The sequence below is a fragment of the Podarcis pityusensis genome (genome assembly GCF_964106645.2).
Source record: "Podarcis pityusensis genome assembly, chromosome: 8".
Taxonomy (NCBI): Eukaryota; Metazoa; Chordata; class Lepidosauria; order Squamata; family Lacertidae; genus Podarcis; species Podarcis pityusensis.
The window spans coordinates 27,113,981-27,137,047 of record NC_138033.1 but is presented as its reverse complement, the minus strand read 5'-3'; the positions used below and the strand labels follow the sequence as shown (position 1 = coordinate 27,137,047).

Sequence of the window (23,067 nt, the reverse complement as noted above, 5' to 3'; positions counted from 1 at the left end):
GCGCTGTCAAGTGAGTGAAGTTCTTTATGAACTTCCTGTAGAAGTTGCTGAAGCCTAGAAACCTCTGCACATCCTTTCTGTTTTTGGGGGCTTTCCATTCCAGCACTGCCTTCACTTTGCCCGGATCCATGGCTAGTCCTTTGTCTGACAACCTGTACCCCAGGAACTCGACCTCCCTGGCGTGGAATTGGCATTTTTCCAGCTTGACCCACAACTGATGCTTCTTCAATCTCTGTAGCACCTCCCTGACGTCTCTGACGTGTTGCTTTTCATTGTCCGAATAGATTAAGACGTCATCCAAAAAGGCTACGCAATTCTTGTACAGCAGGGGCCCCAACACATGGTGCATGAAGGCTTGAAAGCAGGCGGACCCCGATTGTAATCCAAATGGCATGACTAAGTACTCAAAAGCCCCCAGGGGGGTGAACATGGTCGTTTTCCATTCGTCCCCCTCCCTTATCCTAATCAGATTGTATGCTCCTCTGAGGTCCAGCTTGGTAAAAATCTTCCCCTGCCTCACACGTGTCAAAATATTGTCAATCCTGGGCATTGGGAAAGTCACGGGTTCTGACACCAGGCTTAGGGCCCGGTAATCCACGACTAATCTGGGCTGATTAGTCTCTTTTTTGTCCACAAAGAACACTGGACTGCCCCCCACTGCCTTTGATTCCCTTATGAAACCTCTCTTCAGGTTCTTGTCAATAAACTGCCGCAACTCCTGCATCTCCCGGTCAGACATGGCATACAGCTTACCCACCGGTAACTGAGCCCCTGGAAGCAGGTTTATTTGGCAGTCAAATGGCCTGTGGGGGGGGCAGTCTGTCTGCCTCCCTCTCGCTGAAGACCTCCTTCAAATCAGCATATTGTGGTGGCACCTCCCTTTTTTGCTCCAGGGCCACCCCAGCCACAGTCATTCTTGGTTCCTTCCCTACCAGACAGTGTTCTAAGCAGTAAGCTGACCCAAAGGTGACCGACCGCTGATGCCATGACACCACTGGGTCATGTATTGCCAGCCAGCTCATTCCCAGTATTATTGGGGGTCCTGCCAGCGTGGCCACGTGAAAGGCAATGGTTTCCATGTGCCTGGAGACACTCATTCGCATTGGCGGTGTCTGGTGTGTCACTTCCCCTCCCAGGAGTTCCCTGCCATCGATGGTGGTCACCTGCAAGGGAAAATCTAGTGGCAACAGGTGGAGCTGGTGCTCCAGAGCGAAGTCTCTGCTGAAGAAATTACACGAGCTGCCAGAATCTAGCAGCCCCTCCACTTTGACGGGGTGCCCATTTGGGAGTTCTAGCACCACCTCTATGGCTATAGCTGCCTTGGGAGGGTCAGGCTGCGGCACTTCTATTGGTTGCTGGCCTGGCTGCTGCCCCTGCTGGTTAGCAGCCAGGCGTTGTCGTTTCCCTGCACCGGCTCTTCCTCCCCCTTCTCGTCGTGGCCTGCAGCCCCCATCATGCCTTGCCAGGCTTTTCGTTGAGGGCAGACCTTTGCAAAATGTCCTGGTCGCTGACAGAGGAAACACTTCTTGGTAGTTTTCCATTCCTTCCCCTCCCTTTTCCGACCTTCACCAGCGTTTGAAACTTCACGCGCGCACGCTCCATCAATTTCCATTGGCTCCGCCGCCTGGGAAGCCTCCCTCAGCATCTCCGGAATGCGGTTGTCATGGAAACATTTCGCCCTTATCTCCCGCTTCTCCTGAGCCCGCGCTTCCTGGCGTACACCGATCGCAAGCACAGTCTTTGTGAGTTCATCCATCGACCGCGGGCGGGGCGCTCGGGACAACTCGTCTTTCACTTCGGGGGCCAAACCCGCTTCAAACAACATTTGTACTGGTTCAGAGTCCAGATCCCACCCAAGCTTGTGGACTAACATCGCAAAACGCGACCAGTAGTTTCTGACGGACAGGCTCCCCTGCTTGCACCCCATCAGCTCCCTCCATGTCACGCTTTGCTCCACCTCGCTGGAGAACATCGAGTCCATTCCCTGGTAGAATTTCTTAAGATCTTTCAATGCATCATTCTGCGTCGCCATTAGGGGCCTGATCCATTCGCGCGCCCCATCCTGCAGATGTCCAACAATGTAAGCCACCCTCTCCCCATCATCCGCAAAGTAATTTTTCTGCAATTCCAAAGCATACTGAATTTCCGTTCGGAAGGCATTGTAGTCTTGGGGCTTTCCACCAAACTTGTGTACCAGCCCCGGGACCTTCCTCCCTATCGGGGTGGCTCTGACCTGTGCATCCTGAGCCTGTCTCTCCTCCAGCCACGCAGACAGGGTAGCGACATGCACCTCCAGGTCTCGGTTCCTCTCGACCAGACCTCGCACCATGGCTTCTTGCTCTGTCTCTCCGGCCGGCCCTGTTTGGCTCATCATGCTGCCTCTCCTGGGCTGCACACAAGCAACGTCAGAGACTGACAGATTGCTGTAGTGGTTCTAGGGGTTGCTCGTGCATAAGCCGGTGCAAACACCTGGCTGGGTTGCCTAAGTGAACCTTTTCTGTCCGGACAGCCACTCACCCGTGGCTGTCTCAATCGCTGGCAGAATCCGTCAGTGGGTGTTTCTTAAACTTCTTCCAGCAAAGAAGACGCCTAGTCTCCTCCTACTCTCTCTGCGCGAAAGCCTTCTGCGCAAGGAGGGCGTAGGCAGCGGAGGACCCCTACTCTCCCCACTGGTCCCCGGCAAGGAGTCATGGGACCGCCTCGCCGCTTCCCCCATCTGCCCCCCTTCTCCACTGGTGCTACGCTGATTCTCTTCCCCAGAAGATGGGCTGCCTCTCCCAATCCCGGGACGCTCTCTGGAATCCCTCTGGATCTTGCTCTCTCCCTCCAGCACTGATGGCAGTTCCCTGACAGCAGCCAAATTTCAAAAGGAATGTCCACAGGGCATTACGATTTACAGTGTTGAAGACCTTAGTCAGGTCAATAAATGCCATATACAGGGGTTGGTTTTGCTCTCTGCATTTTTCTTGAAGCTGTTGAGCTGGATAAAATCATGTCCACTGTCCCCCTAGAAGGTAGAAAACCATTTTGGGATTCAGGAAGAGTAGCCTCGGATATTGTTAGGAGATGGTTTGCTAAGATCCTTGCAAGAATTTTGCCAGCCACAGCTAGTAAAGAAATGCCTTGATAGTTTCCGCAATCCGTTCTATCACTTAAAAAAAAAAAAGAGATTGATAATTTTGGCATCTCTAAAGTCTGTTGTGATCTCCTCTCTCCCAGATTTTTTAGTTGAGCTTGTGAAATTGTTGCGTAAGTTCAATTCAGCCCACTTTGGACAGTTTGGAGCATTATCTTAAAGTACCTCTTTGAAACAATGAGATAAGGCCAGCCCCATTACACGGCATCACAGGCCCAGATTCTGTAACCAGTTTTGGTCTCCTCTAAATCATTAGCTACGGCCTTTCTCTACAGAGCATATGATCCAGAATAAAAGATTGCTAGATAAAAATCACTGTGAATGAAAATGTGCCCAGAGCTTGGCGCACCCTTTTCCACCTCTTGGCATGGACAGTGTTGCCTTTTCACTCTGACAGACAGTTTAGCTGAAATTTTTTTGATTTTGCATAAACATTGCTCCATTTGTCATAGGAGTTCCCCCTGTAATGTTTCGTAAATGTAAGACTAAACTGGTCATGATCCATGCCTGAGCTTATTCCAGAACCTGTTTTTGGTGCCACAGAATTTCTTCTTTTTCTTCTTTTGGTATTTATCAGAGCCAAAGTATTAAATATACAAGACTCCTGACGGCTTCGCTCACAAGGGTCATAGGAACGTGCAAGCCCACTTACCACCCAGTGAGAGGCTGTGCCTCTCAGTGCAAAATGGGACAGTAGGAAGATTCCTGAGTGTACATATTGTGACGTGGGGTTTGTGATTTCAGCACTCCTGATATAACATGCTGGAGACAGTTCTCTAGTAACACTTCTTTATTAAAGCACAAGACTGAAGACTGGGGAGAGGAAAGCTACATTTATAGGGACAGGGAACTAGCAAGAAAGGATACATTTTGGAGGGAACAATATCAGGCAATCCTGCCTTTTGGAGGGAACCAATAAGACAGAGGATCCAAATACAGCAACTTAAATGAACCAATAGTAGCTGTACCCTCTGGAACCAAAAGGCAGTTACTTTACCCTAATGCAAATACAGACAATAATAATACAGATATAAAATCCTTTGACTCAATACACAACACCCCTTCCCCCCTAGTGAGCACAGCAGACGTAATCTCTCAGGTACTGTGGGGGCCTACAACTTCTACTTGATCTCCTGACAACAGGTGTTGCAGGTTCTGGATTGGGTGTTACCTGTGGTAGAGGGGCTGCTCTAGGGGTTTCGTCAGGAACAGATGGAGTCCCCGACATCTCAGGGTCCCCTATCTGTACCTCGTCATCGTGAGGACTAGCAGACCCTGGTTCATTTGTTAAAGCCCCTGGTGATTGCACCTTTGGGCCATTTTCACTCTGGTCTTGCGGCTCTGCGTCGTTAGCCTGGGATGAATTATCTGGCTCCTCCCTGCTGAGCGCCCGGCGCCTCAGCTGATCTATATGTCTCTTCCACACTTGCCCATTTTCCAAGGTCACATAATAGGACACAGGTCCACTAGCCCGGGTGACCACACCACCACCCACCGCGAACCTCGTGAATAGTTCCTCACCCAGACCAGATCTTCAGGGGCGAGATACCTTGTTGTGTCAGTCTCAGCCTGGGGGGTTGCTCTTGAATTATGGTTTGGCATTTTATCCGGGTGGACATAATCCAGCACCGTTACCAGTCTCCTACCCAAGAGCAGCTCAGCTGGCGACTTGCCTGTTGCGGTACACGGCGTCGCATGCTGCAAAAATAACATTCGCGCGATGCGAGCTGACCAGTTACCCTCCATTAAGCGCGCAATGGATTCTTTGGCTGTTCTTACCATGCGCTCAGCCTGCCCATTGGAGGATGGGTGAAAGGGCACGGATGTTACCCCTCTTATGAAGTTATCAGCCAAGAATGCCCTGAATTCTTGGGATACAAAAGCTGCCCCATTATCAGATACAATGGTCTCAGGTAACCCGTGGGTTGCAAACAGCTGCCTCAACACCTTGATGACGGCAGCTGATGCCATGCTAGGGACCATCGCCACTTCTAACCATTTGGAATATGCATCAACGATAACCAAAAAGACCTTTCCTTGGAATGGCCCAGCAAAATCTAAGTGCAGCCGGCTCCAGGGAGATCTGGACTGCTCCCACCAGTGGACTGGTGCTCTGGCCACTTCTGGCCGCACCTCTTGGCATGCCTTGCATGTTCGTACCCATTGTTCTATGTTCTGGTCCATTCCAGGCCACCACACATAACATCGGGCTAGCGACTTCATCCTGACCATTCCCGGGTGTCCCATGTGAAGCGTCTCAAGAACCCTGTTTCTCAGTGGTGCTGGAATGATGACCCTATCTCCCCACAGGAGACAACCCTTATGCATGGACAACTCGTGCTGCCTAGTCGCATAAGGCCTGAATTTGTCTTCATGCGGACCACCTGGCCACCCCCTCCCCACCCAAGTGAGCACACGGGAGAGAACAGCATCTTTCCTCGTTTTCTCAGCTATATCAGTAGCCGTTACAGGAGCCCCCGGAAGTGTTTCCAGCATCATTATGTGCTCCGCTGGAGCAGGATCCTCAGTGCTCCCGCCAGGAAGGGGCAATCGACTCAGCGCATCCGCGTGGCACAACCGTTTCCCCGGCACATGGGTCAAGGTGTACTGGAACCCGTTCAGGAATATAGACCAACGTAACATTCTGGGGGAGAGAATTTGTGGCATTTGTTTGTTCGGGTTGAACAACCCTAACAGTGGCTTGTGGTCCGTTTCAATGTAGAAATGGCGACCGTACACATAATCATGGAACTTTTTGATTCCTGCCACAATTGCAAGCGCCTCTTTGTCAATTTGAGCATAGTTGCGCTCCGTGGGCGACAACGTACGGGAATAGAAAGAGATGGGCTTTTCCGACCCATCCGGTTCCCTATGACTTAGCACCGCCCCCAGGCCGTATTGAGAGGCATCACATGCCAGGACCAGAGGCTTTGACTCGTCATAATGAGCAAGGACACTCCTGCTACTCAGCATTCCTCGCAAGGAGTCAAAAGCCTTCTGCTGCCCCTGCCCCCATCGCCACACAGTCTTTTTCTGCAACAGTCTATGTAATGGTTCAGCTACCGAAGCTTTCTGGGGTAAGAACGAATGATAAAAGTTAATAAGTCCCAGGAATGACTGCAACTCCGTCTTGTTCTGTGGTCGTGGCGCCTCGATGATGGCCTTAATCTTAGCATCTGTGGGGTGGATGCCTGATGCATCAATTTTAAACCCCAAGAAATCCACAGTTGGCACCCCAAAACTGCATTTTTCCTTTTTCAGTTGCAACCCCACCTCCTTGAACTTGAGCAACACTGCACGAACACGCGCAACCAGTTCCTGTGGGTCTTTTCCAGCAATCAAAACATCATCAAAAAATGGCAAGACCCCCGGCAGACCTCTTAACAGGTGTTCCATGAGCCCTTGAAAAATCCCTGGGGCCACACAAACTCCAAATTGTAATCTGTTAACTCTGAACGCCCCTTTATGTGTGACAATAGTCTGTGCTTCCGCTGATTGTGGGGTTACTGGCAGCTGTTGGTAAGCTTGTGCCAGGTCAATTTTGGCGAACACCTTGCCCCCAGCCAGTTTAGCCAACAGATGTGATACGACTGGAATGGGGTATGAGTTTCCCCTGAGTGCCTTATTGATAGTACATTTGTAATCTGCACAGATCCTGACTTCCCCATTTGCTTTAAGGGGCGTGACGATTGGAGTCTCCCACTTAGCAGAGTCCACGGGTGAGAGAACTCCCTGCTTGACCAATTTATCCAGCTCTGCTTCGATCTTGGGTTGCAGTGCAAATGGCACTCGCCTTGGTTTGAGTCGGATTGGGGCCACCTCAGGGTCCAACTCGAAGTCAACTGGGGGCCCTTTATAACAACCCTGTTTCCATTAAAGAGACCAGCAAATTCTTTGCATAATGCCTCGCTCATCTCAGGGCAGGTTTGGATTGAATTAAGCCCTGATATACTCAGTCCCAGGGCGGGGAACCAGTCAGTGCCCAGGAGACTGGGGCGACTGCCCTTCGCAATCACCAGTTTGAGTACAGCCTGTTTGTCCCGGAACTGTACTCTCACGGCACACATTCCCATAACATGGATGCGGCCCGCTGAGTAATGACTGCAAGGTTGCCGGGAAGGGTTCCAGAGGGGGCAACTTACCCCTGGGGAAGAATGTCCTCGCGGTCTGGTCCGACACGATAGTGAATCCAGATCCGGAGTCCACCTCCATGTCGCACTGTTGACCCTCAATCTTCACCTTGACGTGTGCCTTGCCTTGTGCTGGGAACTGCACGACCCTCCCGTTGATCTCCGTAACGTAGTGGCAGTCCTTTAGAAAATGGGTTGCTGCGGGCGGTCTGTGATGCTCCGGTCTAGGTGCTCCTGTCGCTCCCAACGCCGCCGATCTACAGACTCTGGCGATGTGACCTGTCTTCCCGCACGTCCGGCACATAGCATCCCGGAAACGACAACTCTTCCGCTCATGGTTTCCGCCACAACCTGGGCACCTGCCTCGGTGATCTTTGTGCACTGTGCAGGCCTGACTCACTGACTCGACCCCACGGACTGGGCTCTGGCTCGGAGTAGCCTCTAGCTCGTCCATGGCATGCGCAACTTCTATCTGTGGCTTAGGGGCCTTGCGACTGGCATCAAGCTCCTCTCTTTCATAATTCTCCGTGGCTGTGGCCTCCTTCAAGGCTGAAGCAAGGGTAACCTCTTCTTTAGCCACGATGCGTCTTCTGGCCTTCTTGCTGCTCAGACCACCGATAAACCGATCCAGGAGAGTCTCTTCCAGATTTTGGAAGTCGCAGTGCTGAGCGAGCTTCCGCAGTTCAGCCAGAAATGCAGATACAGACTCCCCAGCATGCTGCTGCCTCTTATGAAACTCCATCCGCCGAGCCATCTTGGTCTCAGTAGGCGCCAAGTGGCTTGTTAGGCAGGCAAGAATATCTTTGAGAGATGTCTCACTTAGCTTCGCTGGAGCAAGCAATGCCTTGGCCAGCTTGAAGGTCTCAGGCCCACAGTAGCTCAGGAATGTGGCCCTTCTTTTGCTGGCACCGGTGATCCCTTGAGCCTCTGCGAAGAACTCGAAGCGTTCGACGTAGTCTTCCCACGTGTCGGGCTCTGATGGCTGGAAGGGCTCCATTGTCCTGTGGCAGGGTCGTCTTCTCAGCTGGTCAGTGAGTCTTGTTCTTAGCTGCAATCCGGACTCTGAGGCAGGGCTGCGTTTAACCGCTCCTCAGCATTCCGGATCCCACCTTCGTCGCCAGTTATTGTGACGTGGGGTTTGTGATTTCAGCTCTCCTGATATAACATGCTGGAGACAGTTCTCTAGTAACACTTCTTTATTAAAGCACAAGACTGAAGACTGGGGAGAGGAAAGCTACATTTATAGGGACAGGGAACTAGCAAGAAAGGATACATTTTGGAGGGAACAATATCAGGCAATCACAGTCCTGCCTTTTGGAGGGAACCAATAAGACAGAGGATCCAAATACAGCAACTTAAATGAACCAATAGTAGCTGTACCCTCTGGAACCAAAAGGCAGTTACTTTACCCTAATGCAAATACAGACAATAATAATACAGATATAAAATCCTTTGACTCAATACACAACAGTACATGCCATAGAAAGATTTGCTTCACTCCTTCCCTTTTCGCTGAATACTTTCTTGTGCAGGTTGGAGACAGCATTTCTTGCTGCGGGGATAGCATAGTCAGGGTACTTGGTTGTCAGGGTTGCTGCTGTTTCAGCAGCCAAGAGTATCCAGTTCTACAGTAGTAACCCCACTCTACAGGCCCTGGATCACTTTCATGGTGATCGCAGCAGGGCTGACGAAGTCCAAATTGAGACCGTAACACTACGTGATCATGGCGCCCATCTCTTTTGACTATGTGCATGGCTGCGGTGTTCTCCTCCTTCTCCTCTCGTCCATTTCTTCTCTGTGTAAGCACATGGGGAGGGGTTGCTAATTGATCCCCTCTTCTGGGAATGCTTAAGGATTGCTACCCGTTTTTGTTCCAAAATAAGGGAAATGAGGGCTAGAGCTGGGAAATGCCTCTCACAAAGGCCACACAAGTTGTTAACCAGAAATGAATTCAGGGCTCACGACTCCTGCTGCTCGAAGGCTGTGTGTTTTGAGGAGGCCGAGAGGGAGGGAGAGAGGAATATATATTATTTTGGCTTTTTTTAGAGAGAGGGAGCACAGATCTTTTAGGAAGGAAAAGCGACCAAGAGCTGGTCTCTCTTCGACATGAACCTCATATATGTTTCACTGTCTCATTAACCAGACCCTTTGGAACAATTCGTTCTTTGAGGCTGGTTTCAAAAAAACACCCAACTTTACTTTACAGCCCATTCCATTTATGACCCAGGAATAAAATTACTGTATCAGTTTCATTACATACATTAAAGCCTGGGTGTTCCATGATCTTTCCCCCCTTTTCTTTTTCTTTTTTTAGGAGAGAAAAAGAGCCCCTGAAAGGTAAACAATAATCATTGCCAAGCTGGAGAGAGAAGGGAGCAAGTAGGCCGCAGCCTCTTGAGGTAGGCGCTTAAATGAGCATCACAAGTAGCAGCAGTCTAAAATGTGTGAATGATGTGGAGAAAGTACTAGCTTTGGACTCTGGATTTCCAGAAGACAGGGATGAGTGAATTTATCCATTTGGGTTTCTTGGGCCTTCTCATTTTCCCAGTCTTCAATTATTCACATTTTTACGCCAGTTTGTGATTTTTTTCTACTCATGAAAATTCATCAGCATTTCACAGTGAATTTCTCCTAAGGAACACATTTTCTTTCAGAGCAATTCCCCTCATATATTTGTGTAAGTTATTTTCACTAATATATGCAAAGTTTAAAGGTAAAGGTACCCCTGCCCGTACGGGCCAGTCGTGACCGACTCTAGGGTTGCGCGCTCATCTCGCTCAAGAGGCCGGGAGCCAGCGCCGTCTGAAGACACTTCTGGGTCACGTGGCCAGCGTGACGAAGCTGCACTGGCGAGCCAGCACCAGCGCCGCACACGGAAATGCCGTTTACCTTCCCGCTATAAAGCGGTACCTATTTATCTACTTGCACTTAGGGGTGCTTTCGAACTGCTCTGTGGGCAGGAGCTGGGACCGAACGACGGGAGCTCACCCCGCCGCGGGGATTCGAACCGCCAACCTTACGATCAGCAAGTCCTAGGCACTGAGGTTTTACCCACAGCGCCACCCGCGTCCATGCAGAGTTTACCTTACCCTAAAATGGTACACATTATTCGACTTGCAAATGGCACTGCAAAATTTGGAGAAATGCAAATTCTGAAGGAGGGCTGTGCATTATTTTGGAAAGTACAAATTAAGTAGGTTCTCCTTCAAATGCAAACTGAATCAGTTTTCCCTTCCATTCCTTGCTGCTAACTTCTGGTTTCAAAACCACTGATGGAGCCAGGATATGGGGCCAAGATGGAATCTGGCCAATGTTGGGGAGCACCAGGACAGAATCTAGATTTTACAGCTTACCTGATGGGACACATACTGGTTACCCGTGACAGATCATAGTTTTATTGATGAAACCAGAAAAAATATGTGTTGGCTAGCAACTTTACTCAGGAATGAAGCTTATATTTTTACTTACTTAAAATAAATAATAGTAGTTGAAGAATTACCAGAATATGGCTGAAGATACGCATTTTTGTTGTAAAAAGCGAGATTATGTAGTTATGAGTATAGCTGTCTCACAAACTTATTTTTCAGCTTTGTATCAGCTAGGGAGAAATACTAGGATGCAGTGTGCATAAACAATGCATTTATTGGTGAGAATAGCATAAAAAATGCATTATATTATTGAAAATGGCTTTGGAAAATGATTTTGCGTAGATTTTAAAATTGTATATATCAGGATAAGATTGCACTAAATGCTCATGAAATTTCATGAGTAATTTTTGTTTGTTTATTAATAACTTCAGATTGGAAAAATATTGGAAAATACTTAAGGACCTTCATGTATCTTGGGAGCACCAGCATTTGGAAACATTTCTGGCTAATTTTTTGAAAGAGAAATAAAACAAGCAAGCAAGCAAGCAAGCAGGCAGAGACTTAGGTCTAATTGCATGCATTGCTTCCTAAAACTGGGAACTTGTAAATATAAAATAAAGTCGACTAGAGCTCAGGGATTACTGGGTCTCGAGCTGTGCAGTGCAGACACAATTTGAGACACAACCAAGAGTACCTCCTCGAGTTTGCTGTCATTTGAGTGTAGCACTGAAACTACAAAGCTATGCAGAGACTTTTTGGTGGCTGTTCTGCCATTTTGGATTTTTCTTTTCTCTGGTGTTGCATTTGAAACAGAGCACCTTCCAAAAAGCAACACATGATCTTTTCTAAATGTCTATCAAGGCTAATAAAGGATTCCTTTTAATTGTGTATTTTAATTTAGACATCTAGTTAATCTTTTAAATCTTCTTTTATAGCTTCTGCTTTACCACGCTCGTTTATCTGCTACTAACCCTTAGGGTCAGGCAGATTATGCATCTAAATAAACAAACAAATTAAAATGCTGCTGCTGCTTCTTTTCTCTCTCTCTCTCTTTGTAGTGCAGTTAGGGGCCACAGGGCTTTGTAACTGGTCTGAATGTTTTGTGTGAGCTTCTTTGCACTGTTGCCCCAGAATGGTAAAGTCTTTTAAGGTAGCGTGCTTCAGATTATTAATATGAGCAAAGCCCATATCCAAGGAATGAACGAAGTGAAAGAGGACAAACTACAGCTCTCAGTTAATTAAGAATGAAATACAGTCATACCTCGGGTTACAGATGCTTCGGGTTGTGCGATTTCGGGTTGCGCGCTGCGCCGAACCCAGAAGTTCTAGAACGGGTTACTTCAGGGTTTTGGCGCTTGCGCATGTGCAGAAGGGCTAAATCGTGCTTTGCACATGTGCAGAAGCACTGAATCGCAACCTGCGCATGCACAGATGCGCCGCTGCGTGTTATGAACATGCTTTCCACACAGATCATGTTCGCAACCCGAGCATCCACTGTATACTCGGAGTCCTGTAGTGATTTCATGCTCTTTATTGCAGCTTGTAAAACAGTGATTGAATTACCCCCCAAACCTCAAGCTTTTATATACATATTTACACAATGAGTCCCGTCTGATTGGCTGATTCTGCTTCCCTCCTGGAGCCTGATTGGTCTTTTCCTGCAGGCCAATCAGTTGTTGCATTCTAGGATCCTACCAGCCTAACAGGCTGATTAACTTCCTCCTGGAGCCTGACTGGTCTTTTCCTGCAAGCCAATCAGTTGTTGCATTCTAGGATCCTACTTGCCTATTGTTCTAGGATCCAAGCTTACCGCATAACAAAGAACATAAGAAAAGCTTTGTTGAAAGTCTGTTTAGTCAAGCTTTCCCACAGTAGTCAGTCACATGCCACCAGGAAGCCCTCAAGCAGTACAAGAAAATAGCCCTCTTCTTAATAGTATCTCATGGATGGGCTTGCAGATTACTGAGAGGGTGTTGGTGGCAGATAAGAGTTTTTGCATGTTAAGTAAGTTGGAATGTGTGTCATGCATTATTAACAAGGAATTGGAGGAAATACATGCATCTGTACTTCACAAGCACAGGCTTTCTACCATCTGATACTCAGAAGCTATACTGCCTCTAAACATGGGGTTTCCATCATAGTTCATAGTCGTTGGCAGACTTCTCATCCAGTAAGTGGTGTAATGCTCTCTATCAAAACATCTTTAAAAGGGCTGGCCAGTGTAGTGCCCTTCAGATTTTGGAGTACTACAGCTTCCATAATCCCTGACCCTTGGCCACGCTGGCTGGGGCTGATGGGAGTTGGAGTCCTGCAACTTCCGAATGGCACCATATTGACTACATCTGATCCCTAAGAACATAAGAGGAACCCTGCCAGAGCCGTCCAACAAAACATCAACATACAAGTTGTACAGTGGGGTGCTAATATTTTTCTTTGTAAATACAAGGCATATATTATTTATATACGTTTTTAACGAATGCTGTTAACAGTTAGCAAGGAAGACAAGTGTCATACAATAAGGTATAAAGCCAAAGGAGGGGAGATAAACTAATATGGCTGATACAGAGAAATGGAGCAAAGGTGTGCTTCCTGGTGTGGGCCTTATACTGCAAATGGGTCGTTCAGATCTGATCCCCCCCCCCCCCCGTGTGTGCATTTGGGCTTCCACATACACCTGTTTTTCCCCAGTTATGAATATTCATTGCTATTCTGCCTTATGTCAACTGAGCCAGTGGGTGGAGCTTGATGGAATGTATCCAGTATCTTTTGCGTGCCCTCCATCGCTTCTGTCTCTCCTTCAAAACAAAAACAAAAACAGAAAGTGTGCAAGAACAAATAACCAAGCCTTGGTTATAATTGCTCACAATATGCAAAATGGAGGCTTCTGCTTTTGGATGGATGCCTTTGGGAGGGGGCCTGCATTTCCATGTGGTTTTTAATTATTATTATAATACTGAGGTCTTGCTCAAGAATGATATTTACCACCTGACTAAGGCTTGCAAAGGAGTGATAGAGGTGTTGTGCAAGACCTCGGTATTATTATTTTTCAAAGCCCGATGCGTGTACTTTGATTACAGTCTCCAAAGTAATCTCCCAGATATACTGGGAAGAGATCTTGAGAAAGCAACTCCTTGATCCAGTTGTTGAAATATGAATGGGCCTTCAGCAAGCAGCAGTTGGTGAAAGTAGGCACGCTTGAATCATCTGGGCTGCGGGAAACCAAATGGGCAGGTTGTGCTTAGGTGAGCAAATGGAAGCAGGGAAGTCGTACTAGGGGCCACCCACTGAAATGTTGGCGCATGTGACAAACTATTCCAAACATCCCAAAGCAGTGGAGGCTGGTCCTTTAGGATGAGTGGGACACTGCACCACCCACCATGGGGATCCGCAGGATTTTTTTTCTGGTGGAGTTGAAGTAAAACACTGAAAGTGGGGAACAGCCTCGCTTTTCACAAAAATGAGAAGAAGAATAGTGTCAGTACACTTGCCTCGTATCTCAGGTTCTACAAATGCTAAAGCAAGTTGTTGTTGTTTTTTTAAGAAAAGCTGGGTTGCCAACCAACCTCATTCTGCCTGCAGCCAGTCTCCACCTGCCTGTCTTCTTATTAACATCCAACCCAATGGCTGGTGCAGCTTCTCAGCGTCCTCCTCCTTAGTCTCAGTGTTGCTGCCCTTGTAGAATTGAACAAAAACAGTGTATAAGTTGAGGAGAAAGGAACAGGGATGTTTTTGTCTTTGTTCAGGCATTGTAGGCTGGACGTGTACAACCAAACAGATGAGAAACTTCCTCAGAAGGACACAACTAATCAGAGAACGTGGCATCTCAGCAATAGTGATGTCGGTGCTGCCTGGTTGCTAAGCAACATCCCCCTCCCTCTTAGCTGACTTCCTGATAACAGAATTAACCCTTAGATCACAAACTGGGTGATCCCTGGACTGCACTTCTAACAGTTGTTGTTGTTGTTGTTGTTTGCTACACTTCTATCATCACCTCAAAGAATCAGAGCTTGCTCTTGTGTGGCTTTCTATGCATTTTTACATTTTCAGGCCAACCTTCCTCTAACGAGCTCATAGTTAACTCTGTGAAACAGAAGGCAGCTCTTGAGTTGACTTTATGTCAGGTTTGGCACTTCTGTGTGGTCATGTATTCCTTGCTGTACCTGTAAATCAGGAAACCACAGGGGATGTATGATGTGGTTGCTTTCCAGGCCACTGCTTTTGGCTCCTAGCGACTGGTTGTGCTGCCATAGGAAGAAACCACGACATTTCAAGTATTGCCAGAGTGGCATGGCCTACAGCTGTGACACTCAAGCAATGCAAGAACTAGTCCTGATTAAGGACGACTGAATCTATCAATTTTGGCTTCCCTCATCTTCCCCATCTTAAGTCCAGTTCATCTCATTTCAGTTTGCATTAAACAAATTGCATGAAATCTCAGTGCATTTTCATGCATATTTCTCTTAATATATGCATTTTCTACACAATTTTGCCTAATAAATGTATTATTGCAAGCAATTTCCCCTAATTTAATGCATTTTTGTATATTATTTTCACTTTAACATGCATTTCCGTGCACACTTTCCCCACATTTTTTTTGTATGCATGTTCTGTTTGGCGAACTGCATCCCACTAAGATAAATTCAACAGAGTAAATAATTTCTGATGGAAGTAAAAGTGGAAAACTGATTTGGGTGGTTATAGTAAAATATGCAGGAATTTATGATCTGTAAAATGAACCATGGAAGGAGAAAAAGGGAAGTCATCGAATATTTCAAAGTTTGCAAAATGTTTATTTTGAAGTGTAAATTTGAAAACTTAATAAAAATTATTATAAAAAAAAATGCAGACCAAATAAAACCCTCAAGCATCCTTAATTTGAACCCATGTAAAGAGGATTGTCTTGGTTCGCCAGGATTGTTCTGGTTCACCAGAAGCGGCTTAGTCATGCTGGCCACGCGACTGGACCTAATGGTCAGGGGTCCCTTTACCCTTTACCTTAAGGAAGAGGTGGGTTGATACTTAACTGCAGTCATGTTTGTCTGCTCCATCAACACAATCCTGGTCACCATCACACACATAAAATGGCTCAATGTTCCTGTGATCAGGACACTGGAACTGACCAGGCTTACGTGTCTTTGTGAAATATTAAAAGTACAGGGGTACCTTGGGTTACAGACGCTTCAGGTTACATACGCTTCAGGCTACAGACTCCGCTAACCCAGAAATAGTACCTCGGGTTAAGAACTTTGCTTCAGGATGAGAACAGAAATCGTGCTCCGGCGGTGCGGCAGCAGCAGGAGGCCCCATTAGCTAAAGTGGTGCTTCAGGTTAAGAACAGTTTCAGGTTAAGAACGGACCTCCGGAACGAATTAAGTACTTAACCCGAGGTACCACTGTACGTTTTATTTTGTATGTTGCCTTGGGAATGTTGCTTAAATATTTCCAAGCAAGAAAATAAATAAATAAATAAATGCAAGACCAGCTGCTGCTTCTGTTAGCCTCAGTGAAAGTTTTTGCCATTGCCTATGGAATTGGGAATTGCACTACAGCTGACTAATCCCTCTCTCTTTTTGCTTCCTTTTCCAGACCAGGTTCTGGCTCCTGTGTAAGGCTCAGGCAACACAGCTGAGCTCCACTGTATGATTAATCCTTGTATTTAATACAGCAGCAATCAACCTTGTTTGCACTGTTGGTAAGTAAAGCCGCAAGGCTTGTAATTAAAATGCATTTAATTACTTGTATGGTTACTGAGGTGAAGTCTCTCTGGATTTTTACACCGTTGAGATCAGAATCTGCCCCCTTTTTCTCACCACTTTTTTGTGTGGATAAAGTATAATGAGCAGGTAGCATCTTTCAGGTGGAGATTTCAAAGTAATTCACAAACCAGTCTTAAGGCGGATGCTTTGGTGTGGGAATATCATTTTAGTTCCATTTCACAGATGACAAAATATCACTGAGGATACACTTGTAATTACTAGAGATGCATGGAGCCCTCGTGAGAATTTCCCCTAGTTTTATAGATACACTTCTTGCTTTCCCCCAGATGTTTCACCTGAGCCAGAAAATAAAAAAATGTCTTGAAGCTTTATGTTAGGCAAAGTTTGGTAGAAAGTTATATTTGGGCATAGCCCTCTCCCCCAAATCATTAGCATTCTTGAAATTATTTGGATATTTCTTCTGAACAAAATAGTCCAAATTAATCTCAGGTTTTTTCTGCCGCAATATTTGTTAGCAGCTCCAACACATGCCTTTTTTCTCCCCTCAGACAATCTGATTTCATTCAATATATGCCAAGTCATTTATTTCCGTGTCTTCTTTGCTTCTTCTCACTGAGGGGAAAAATTAGGCCCCATCTGCACTATACATTTAAAGCAGCATCATTTCACTTTAAACAGCTATCCCCAAAGAATCCTGAGAGTTGTTAGGGAAGACCTATTCCCCTCACAGAACTACAATTCCCAGAGTACCCCGGGAAGAGGGATTGACTGTTAAACCACTCCAGGAACTATAGCTCTGTGAAGGGACTGACAATGCTCAGCACCCCTAACAAACTACACTTCCCAGGATTCTTTGGGGGAAATCATGACTCTTTAAAGTGGTATGATGCTACTTTAAATGTATAGTACAGATGAGGTCTCAAGAGTGTGAAAGAGTAAGAGGCACCTGCTTTCAGCGTGGCTTCACCCCAAAATTTCTGAATAGGTTTCTGTTTTGTGCATTTAAAAATGGTGGTAGCTGTGTTGGCCCATTTGAATCCCCCCAAAAAAGTTGTAATGCGCTTATTGGAACCAATCAAAATGTCATAAACTTGTGAGCAAGTTTTTGAGATCTCCAGACCTCTGGTCTGATAAAGAAATCAGGAGAACATGAAAACTCAGCCACAGATTTGTAGCAAAGCCCGTAATCTGCATGGAAATGGTTCACAGCTCAGTCCCCAGCGTCTCCAGTTAAAAGGGTCAGTCCTGAGGCAATGTGAGACCCTTTTTCTGAGAGAGAACCTGGAGAGCAGCTGCTGGTCAGAGAAGGCAAGATCTGGACGCAGTGTCCCATCATCCTTGTTCAGCCCCCACCTGCCCACTTTCTTACTTATATCCAGTCCTTGACTACCAGCTTGTTTTCCTTGTAGAACTCAGCAGGGGTGGGGTGGGTGAAGCTGGAATTTGTTTGCTTTGCCTGCCATTGGCCTCTAACTCTTGGGTCTTCTGGCTACTGCCCTACCAGTCCAACAGGTACCAGCCATCAATGTATAGATAGGTGGACAATCAATCTGACCCAGTGAGAGGAGGTATGTCTCCATGATGAGGAAGAACAGCTACAGGCACAGTGTCGCTGTCAACAGAAGGAATTGCAGGAGGGGGTGGGGGAGAGAGATAGAAGAAAGACATGGGCCACGAGAGGAGCTAAGCTGGCTGGTCTGGCTGCTTCTCCTTCCTGTTAACATCTGATACAACATATTCCTATGCCATTGCCCATCTTGTGATTTTTGGGCTTGCTCTGAGCATAATTCCAGATTGGAAGGAGACAAAGTCAGAGCAGTGACTCATTGAGAGAGGCAGTGGACAGACTCCTAATGGCTGTGGGGTGGCTGGTCATTCTTACTCTTTCAAACGTCAGGAGTGACTGATCAGTCCAGCTGCACCTGTGACAGAGGCATGGCAAAATTACAGCACCGCCCCCCCCGAAAAAACCCCCAAGGGTGATTCAGAGGTAGCAGGGTCAGAACTATGACTCATGAAGGGATGTGGCAGGCAGCCTCTTCTGTGGATAGGTTGTATAGGTTCACAGCTGTTACTGCTTTACTTAATGCATTTCTGAATGCAAACTTGCAGTTCTAACATAACAAACTGCAAAATACTGTTTCTATTTGGTGTTGGGTTGGGGCAGAGGCCCAAACCCTACTTGGCAGAATGAGCAGGAGGGTTAACAAATGTAGGAGTGTGGGCTTCTTTTTTAAAGTATAATAATAATAATAATAATAATAATAATAATAATAATACCACCCCACCCATCTGGCTGGGTTTCCCTAGCCACTCTGGGCAGCACCCAGCAGAATAGTAAAAAAAAAAAAAAGTAACTACAATAATATACATTACCATCTTTTAAAACCTAAAGTCCATAATCTAAAAATGCTCAGTTGCACTACTGGTCATCCACAGAATAGCAGCAGTCACCCCATAGCCCTCCCCATCTTGTGTTGCAGCTGGGCCAGCTTGACTTGGGCTGGTCAGGGTGTGTGGCAATGCTGCGGCTTCCATTATCATCAGGTCAATAATGAAAATTAATATGCCGAAAGCTCTATGGTAAAAACAATTGCAGGTGTTGGCACTTTTAGGTACACCTGACTCAGCCCAACACATCTTCAGTCACCTAAACCATACGTGTCCTCTTCCACACCTCCATTGCAATCGCTTTAATAAGGAGGCCACTGCTGAGATCTTTTGTGGGTGCTGGTGAGTGAGTGAGCTTAGGGAGGAGGGGTGAGATTTGAACCACCTGTCCAGTCACTGAGATTACCCAGAGAAGCACTGTTACTTGTCCCCCAGGTTACAGAGGCCTGACTGGCATCAACTATAAGTCAGGCATTTAGTGTTATCAGTCCCCGGCTGTGGAACACTCTTCCAGCAGTGATTCGGCAGGCATCTTCGGTTTGACTTTCAGGCATCTCTTGAAAACAACCTATGCAGTTGTTTAATTTTTTATTGAATAGCCAGTCATTTTATTGGTTGCTTTGTATAGCTTTTAAATGTTTCTGCCTTGCTGTGCACCACCCTGATGTAAGAAGGTAGTATAAAAATACTTCTATAAATTAATTAAATAAATACAGTCTTGTAAATAGGACTGCACAAGTTACTAGACCCTAAGCAATTCTTCCCCACTTTGCCCACTCACTCACAACTGTGGCCCATTTATGGACAAATATCTTGCCATGCTTCTCTGACTTAGAGGTGATTCATATTTGCCAAAGGTGAATATACGAGTTGCTGTTTTTAAGCCTAGATTATTATCGCTGCAACTACCAGCTCATGCCACGTATCTGATTGGACAACCTCCATTCTGACATTTTAATTACCCCCTTTTTCCTTGCAACCCTTCCCCAGCATAACAAGTTTTTGTGTGATCAGATATCACACTGGGAGTCAACAGTTTTTCAAAGGGAGTGCTGTTTGGACTGGTTGCATAAAAGACAGGGACAGAGTTAAGGTTATAGGGTATAATTTCTGGGTTTTCCTAGGAAGTGTCTATGCATAAGACACAACTGCCCACTGAAAGGAGGGTGGAAATGGTAAAATAAGCATCCATTATACTCCTCAGTATGATAAGAACACATACCAAATGTATGGGCTACTGTTCAGTCCCATAGGGCCCTCAAAGTGCTTTTCAAAACAAACAAGCAGCAGTGTTGGAACACAGGAATCTGCCTTATTCTAAATCAGACCTACTAGTCTATCCTGCTCAGCAGGCAGTACCTCTCCAGGGTTTCAGGCCCTACCTGGAGGTGGTGGGGACTGAACTTGGGACCTTCCGCATGCAAGGCAGATGCCCTCCCAGTGAGCTATGGCCCTTCCCTCATGGAAGACTCTGCCCCAAAATCAGTATCTCACCACCTCATTGAAAGTGGCAGCACTGGAAAGCCTACAGGGGTGGTGGTGCCACTGAGGCAGAGGTCCAGGGTCCCACTCAGCCCCCCAAATGCAGGAGTACACACAAGACCATAAATTATGAGTCTAAAATTACCTACCTGCGCCACTTTGCAGGGGAAGGGTCTTCCCTTGGCCAGCTCCCGTTTCAGACCATGTGTAAGCATTGAATAACACAGACATGGCTAGTTATCCATCACTGTATTTATCTTGCTCAGGCTGAGTTTAACCAAGGAACAGAACTTTTGGAACTAGTTTTTTTTGGGAGGCAGGGGACATTCCTTATTTCCCACCTCCATTCCCCAAAGGGAGCTGGTAACTTTATTTACTTAGATTGTGCGAGCACTTTGTGGGCAATTCCTGTGGGGTTAGCAGTATAAGCATAAGAGCTAGTAGGTGATGCTGTGCAGGGAGGTCAGAGTTTGCAAGCAGGGAAATAAAAGTGGCTAATGTTTTACCTCTCCCCATGTGGCATCTTGGCTCTGTGTTAATCCCATATGGTCTCAGAGTACCTCCCTTTTTTCCATTGCAGCTCAGGCTTGCAGTCTGGGTGTGCTTTTGGACCCTGCAAGCCACGAGTGCTGTAGCTCACTTTAGGCTGGTGAAGTCACACGTGCTTTATGTCAAGGCTTGATTACTGTAATGTGTGGAGCTGTCTGTCAAAGGGGTTTGGAAACCTCACAGGAATATCGGAAAATGTATTATACTGAATCAGACCATTGGTCCATCTGGTTCAGTATTGCCTACACTGAACTGGCAGCAGCTCCCTAGGGTCTCAGGCAGGAGACACTCCTAGCCCCACCCGGAGATGTCGAGGATTGAACCAGGGACTTTCTGAGCTATGGCAGAAGCTAGAGTACTGGCTGTTTTTTGTTTTAATTGTACCAACTTCATTGGCTTCTGTTCTTCTTCTCAGACAAGTTCAAGGTGTTGGTTATAACCTTTAAATGTCCAAATGACTTGAGGCCTGCGTTCTTTAAGGACCATCTTCAAATAAGTTGAGGACTGTTCCTTCTGCATGATTCTGTGTTCACCTACTTAGGTTGCCAGGAGTGGCCTGGCTCCATGTCTCACTACTGGCAGAAATGCAGTTGAACAACATCAGGGATCATTAAGGGTTAGTGTGGTTATTGGTCTGGCTAACACCAGACTTTGCTTAGCTAGATGTTACAGTCATTCGGGAGTAAACTGTCCACGTTATAGAAAGACTGTTGAGATTTGACAGTTCGAGGAGTTGGAGGGATAAATACTTCTGAAGGAGGCTTATCAGCTTTGTGGTTGAATATTATATCTCATCACTTTCAACTAGACCTGTAAATGATATTCTCCTCAATTTATATACTGTTTTTGTTCAGTTTACCCCAGTAAAGTATATCAATTTATTTTCTTACTGGATTAAATCTGTTTCATTTAAGTCACTCTGTTAACTGAGGATAGGTAAAAGAAGGCTTTCTTTGTTTTGGTACTCAGGCTATGAAATTCCGTTTCCTATCCCCCTAGCACACTCGTTGATAGCATTTATGCTCAGTGAAGACTGCCTAACTTCAGCAGTCCTTTGGTATGATTAGTTAATCTGTTATTTATCTCCTGACTTCTAAAAAGTGTGTCATCTGCTGTTTTATTTGTTTATTTGGTTTTTCAAAATGCATTAACCAGTGTTGTTTGGACATTTCAGTGATGAAGCAGAAAGATGGGATATAAACAGTTTGAATAAATAGATAAGTCTGCTTACCTTCAATGGTCTGGCAGTGTTGTGGCCATACAATGTCTTTCTGTCACTCTCTGGCAATTGGACGATGCACTGGGGCACCTGGTCAGCACGAGAGGCCTAGGGACTTTGTGGGCCAGGGCTGCAAATTGTAGCTTGCCTGCTAATTGACCAATCACAGGCAAGCTTAGTGGCAAGCCTTTCCCAGAGGGCGGAGCCAGCTCCTCCACCCAGTTCATCGCAGGATCTCCCACCTATTCTCCCTTGTATATTAGACTTCTTGTTTGTGCTTGAGTTTGCCATGGACTTTATTGGCTGCTGTGTTCGGGGCTGGGCAGGAATTTCCCACCAGACAAATTGGCTCTGGTCTGGTGTCACAACTTTTGGCAGTTAGGCATTGGGTAATCCATAGTCTTGGTTGGAGGGGAGGTTGTAGTCTCCGCCTGCTCCTCCAAGGGAGAAGGCATTTCTTTTAAAGGATAAGGGAGGAGTTCTGTCCAGTCGCCCTGGTGAGGGCTAAGGATATACCACTCCTCAAGATGACGATCCATTGAGGAGTGTTCCTATTTGATGTAGCTCATAGGACTCTCCTTGGTACCAGGTTGACCCTAAGGAACACTTCCAGCAGGCAGGCTGGAGGTCAGTGGTTACTCCATATCCAATGCCTATATCACAATTGTAATCAGCAAAGTTGTCACCTTATTTGTCCCAATATATATATATGCTGTCTTGTCTGGTTATTACATTGAGGTGAGAGCAATGGATATCACCCTGCCTCGGCCTGCAATCAATATCAGAAGGGATATCATGGTGGGCAGGTTTAGAATTCTCAAAAATTAATCTTTTAAAAAGCAGCTGTTTCCTGGTTCTCAGAATGGGGAAGCCAAAATCATGGAATAATAATAATAATAATAATAATAATAATAATAATAATAATTTATTTATATCCTGCCCATCTGGCTTGGCTTCCCCAGCCACTCTGGGCGGCTCCCAACAGATGTTGTTGGACTGCAGCTTGCATCATATCTGACCATTAGCATAGTGGGGGTTGTAGTCCACTAGTGTCCAGATGACACAACATTGACTA

The 23,067-nt window shown here is 46.4% G+C and overlaps 2 long non-coding RNA genes across 3 annotated transcripts in view; one reads left to right on the top strand and one right to left on the bottom strand.

Annotated features, from left to right (window-relative positions):
- The window catches only part of LOC308483224, a 42,565-nt gene extending 26,240 nt beyond the window's left edge, over positions 1–16,325 (top strand). Inside the window, exons 1-3 of one of the 2 annotated variants that reach the window (XR_013989617.1) lie at positions 8,963–9,065; positions 9,581–9,665; positions 16,221–16,325. This is a non-coding gene — a long non-coding RNA (uncharacterized lncRNA). Of the gene's footprint in view, positions 1–8,962; positions 9,066–9,580; positions 9,666–16,220 lie in introns of those variants that run through there. The other variant, XR_013989616.1, reaches the window with a different exon arrangement.
- LOC308483218 lies at positions 12,471–22,161 on the bottom strand. The gene is made up of 3 exons (XR_013989609.1): positions 22,005–22,161; positions 14,198–14,306; positions 12,471–13,429 (listed from the first exon to the last, which is right to left on the bottom strand). It is a non-coding gene; the product is annotated as an uncharacterized lncRNA (long non-coding RNA).
- Positions 22,162–23,067: the final 906 nt, after the last annotated feature.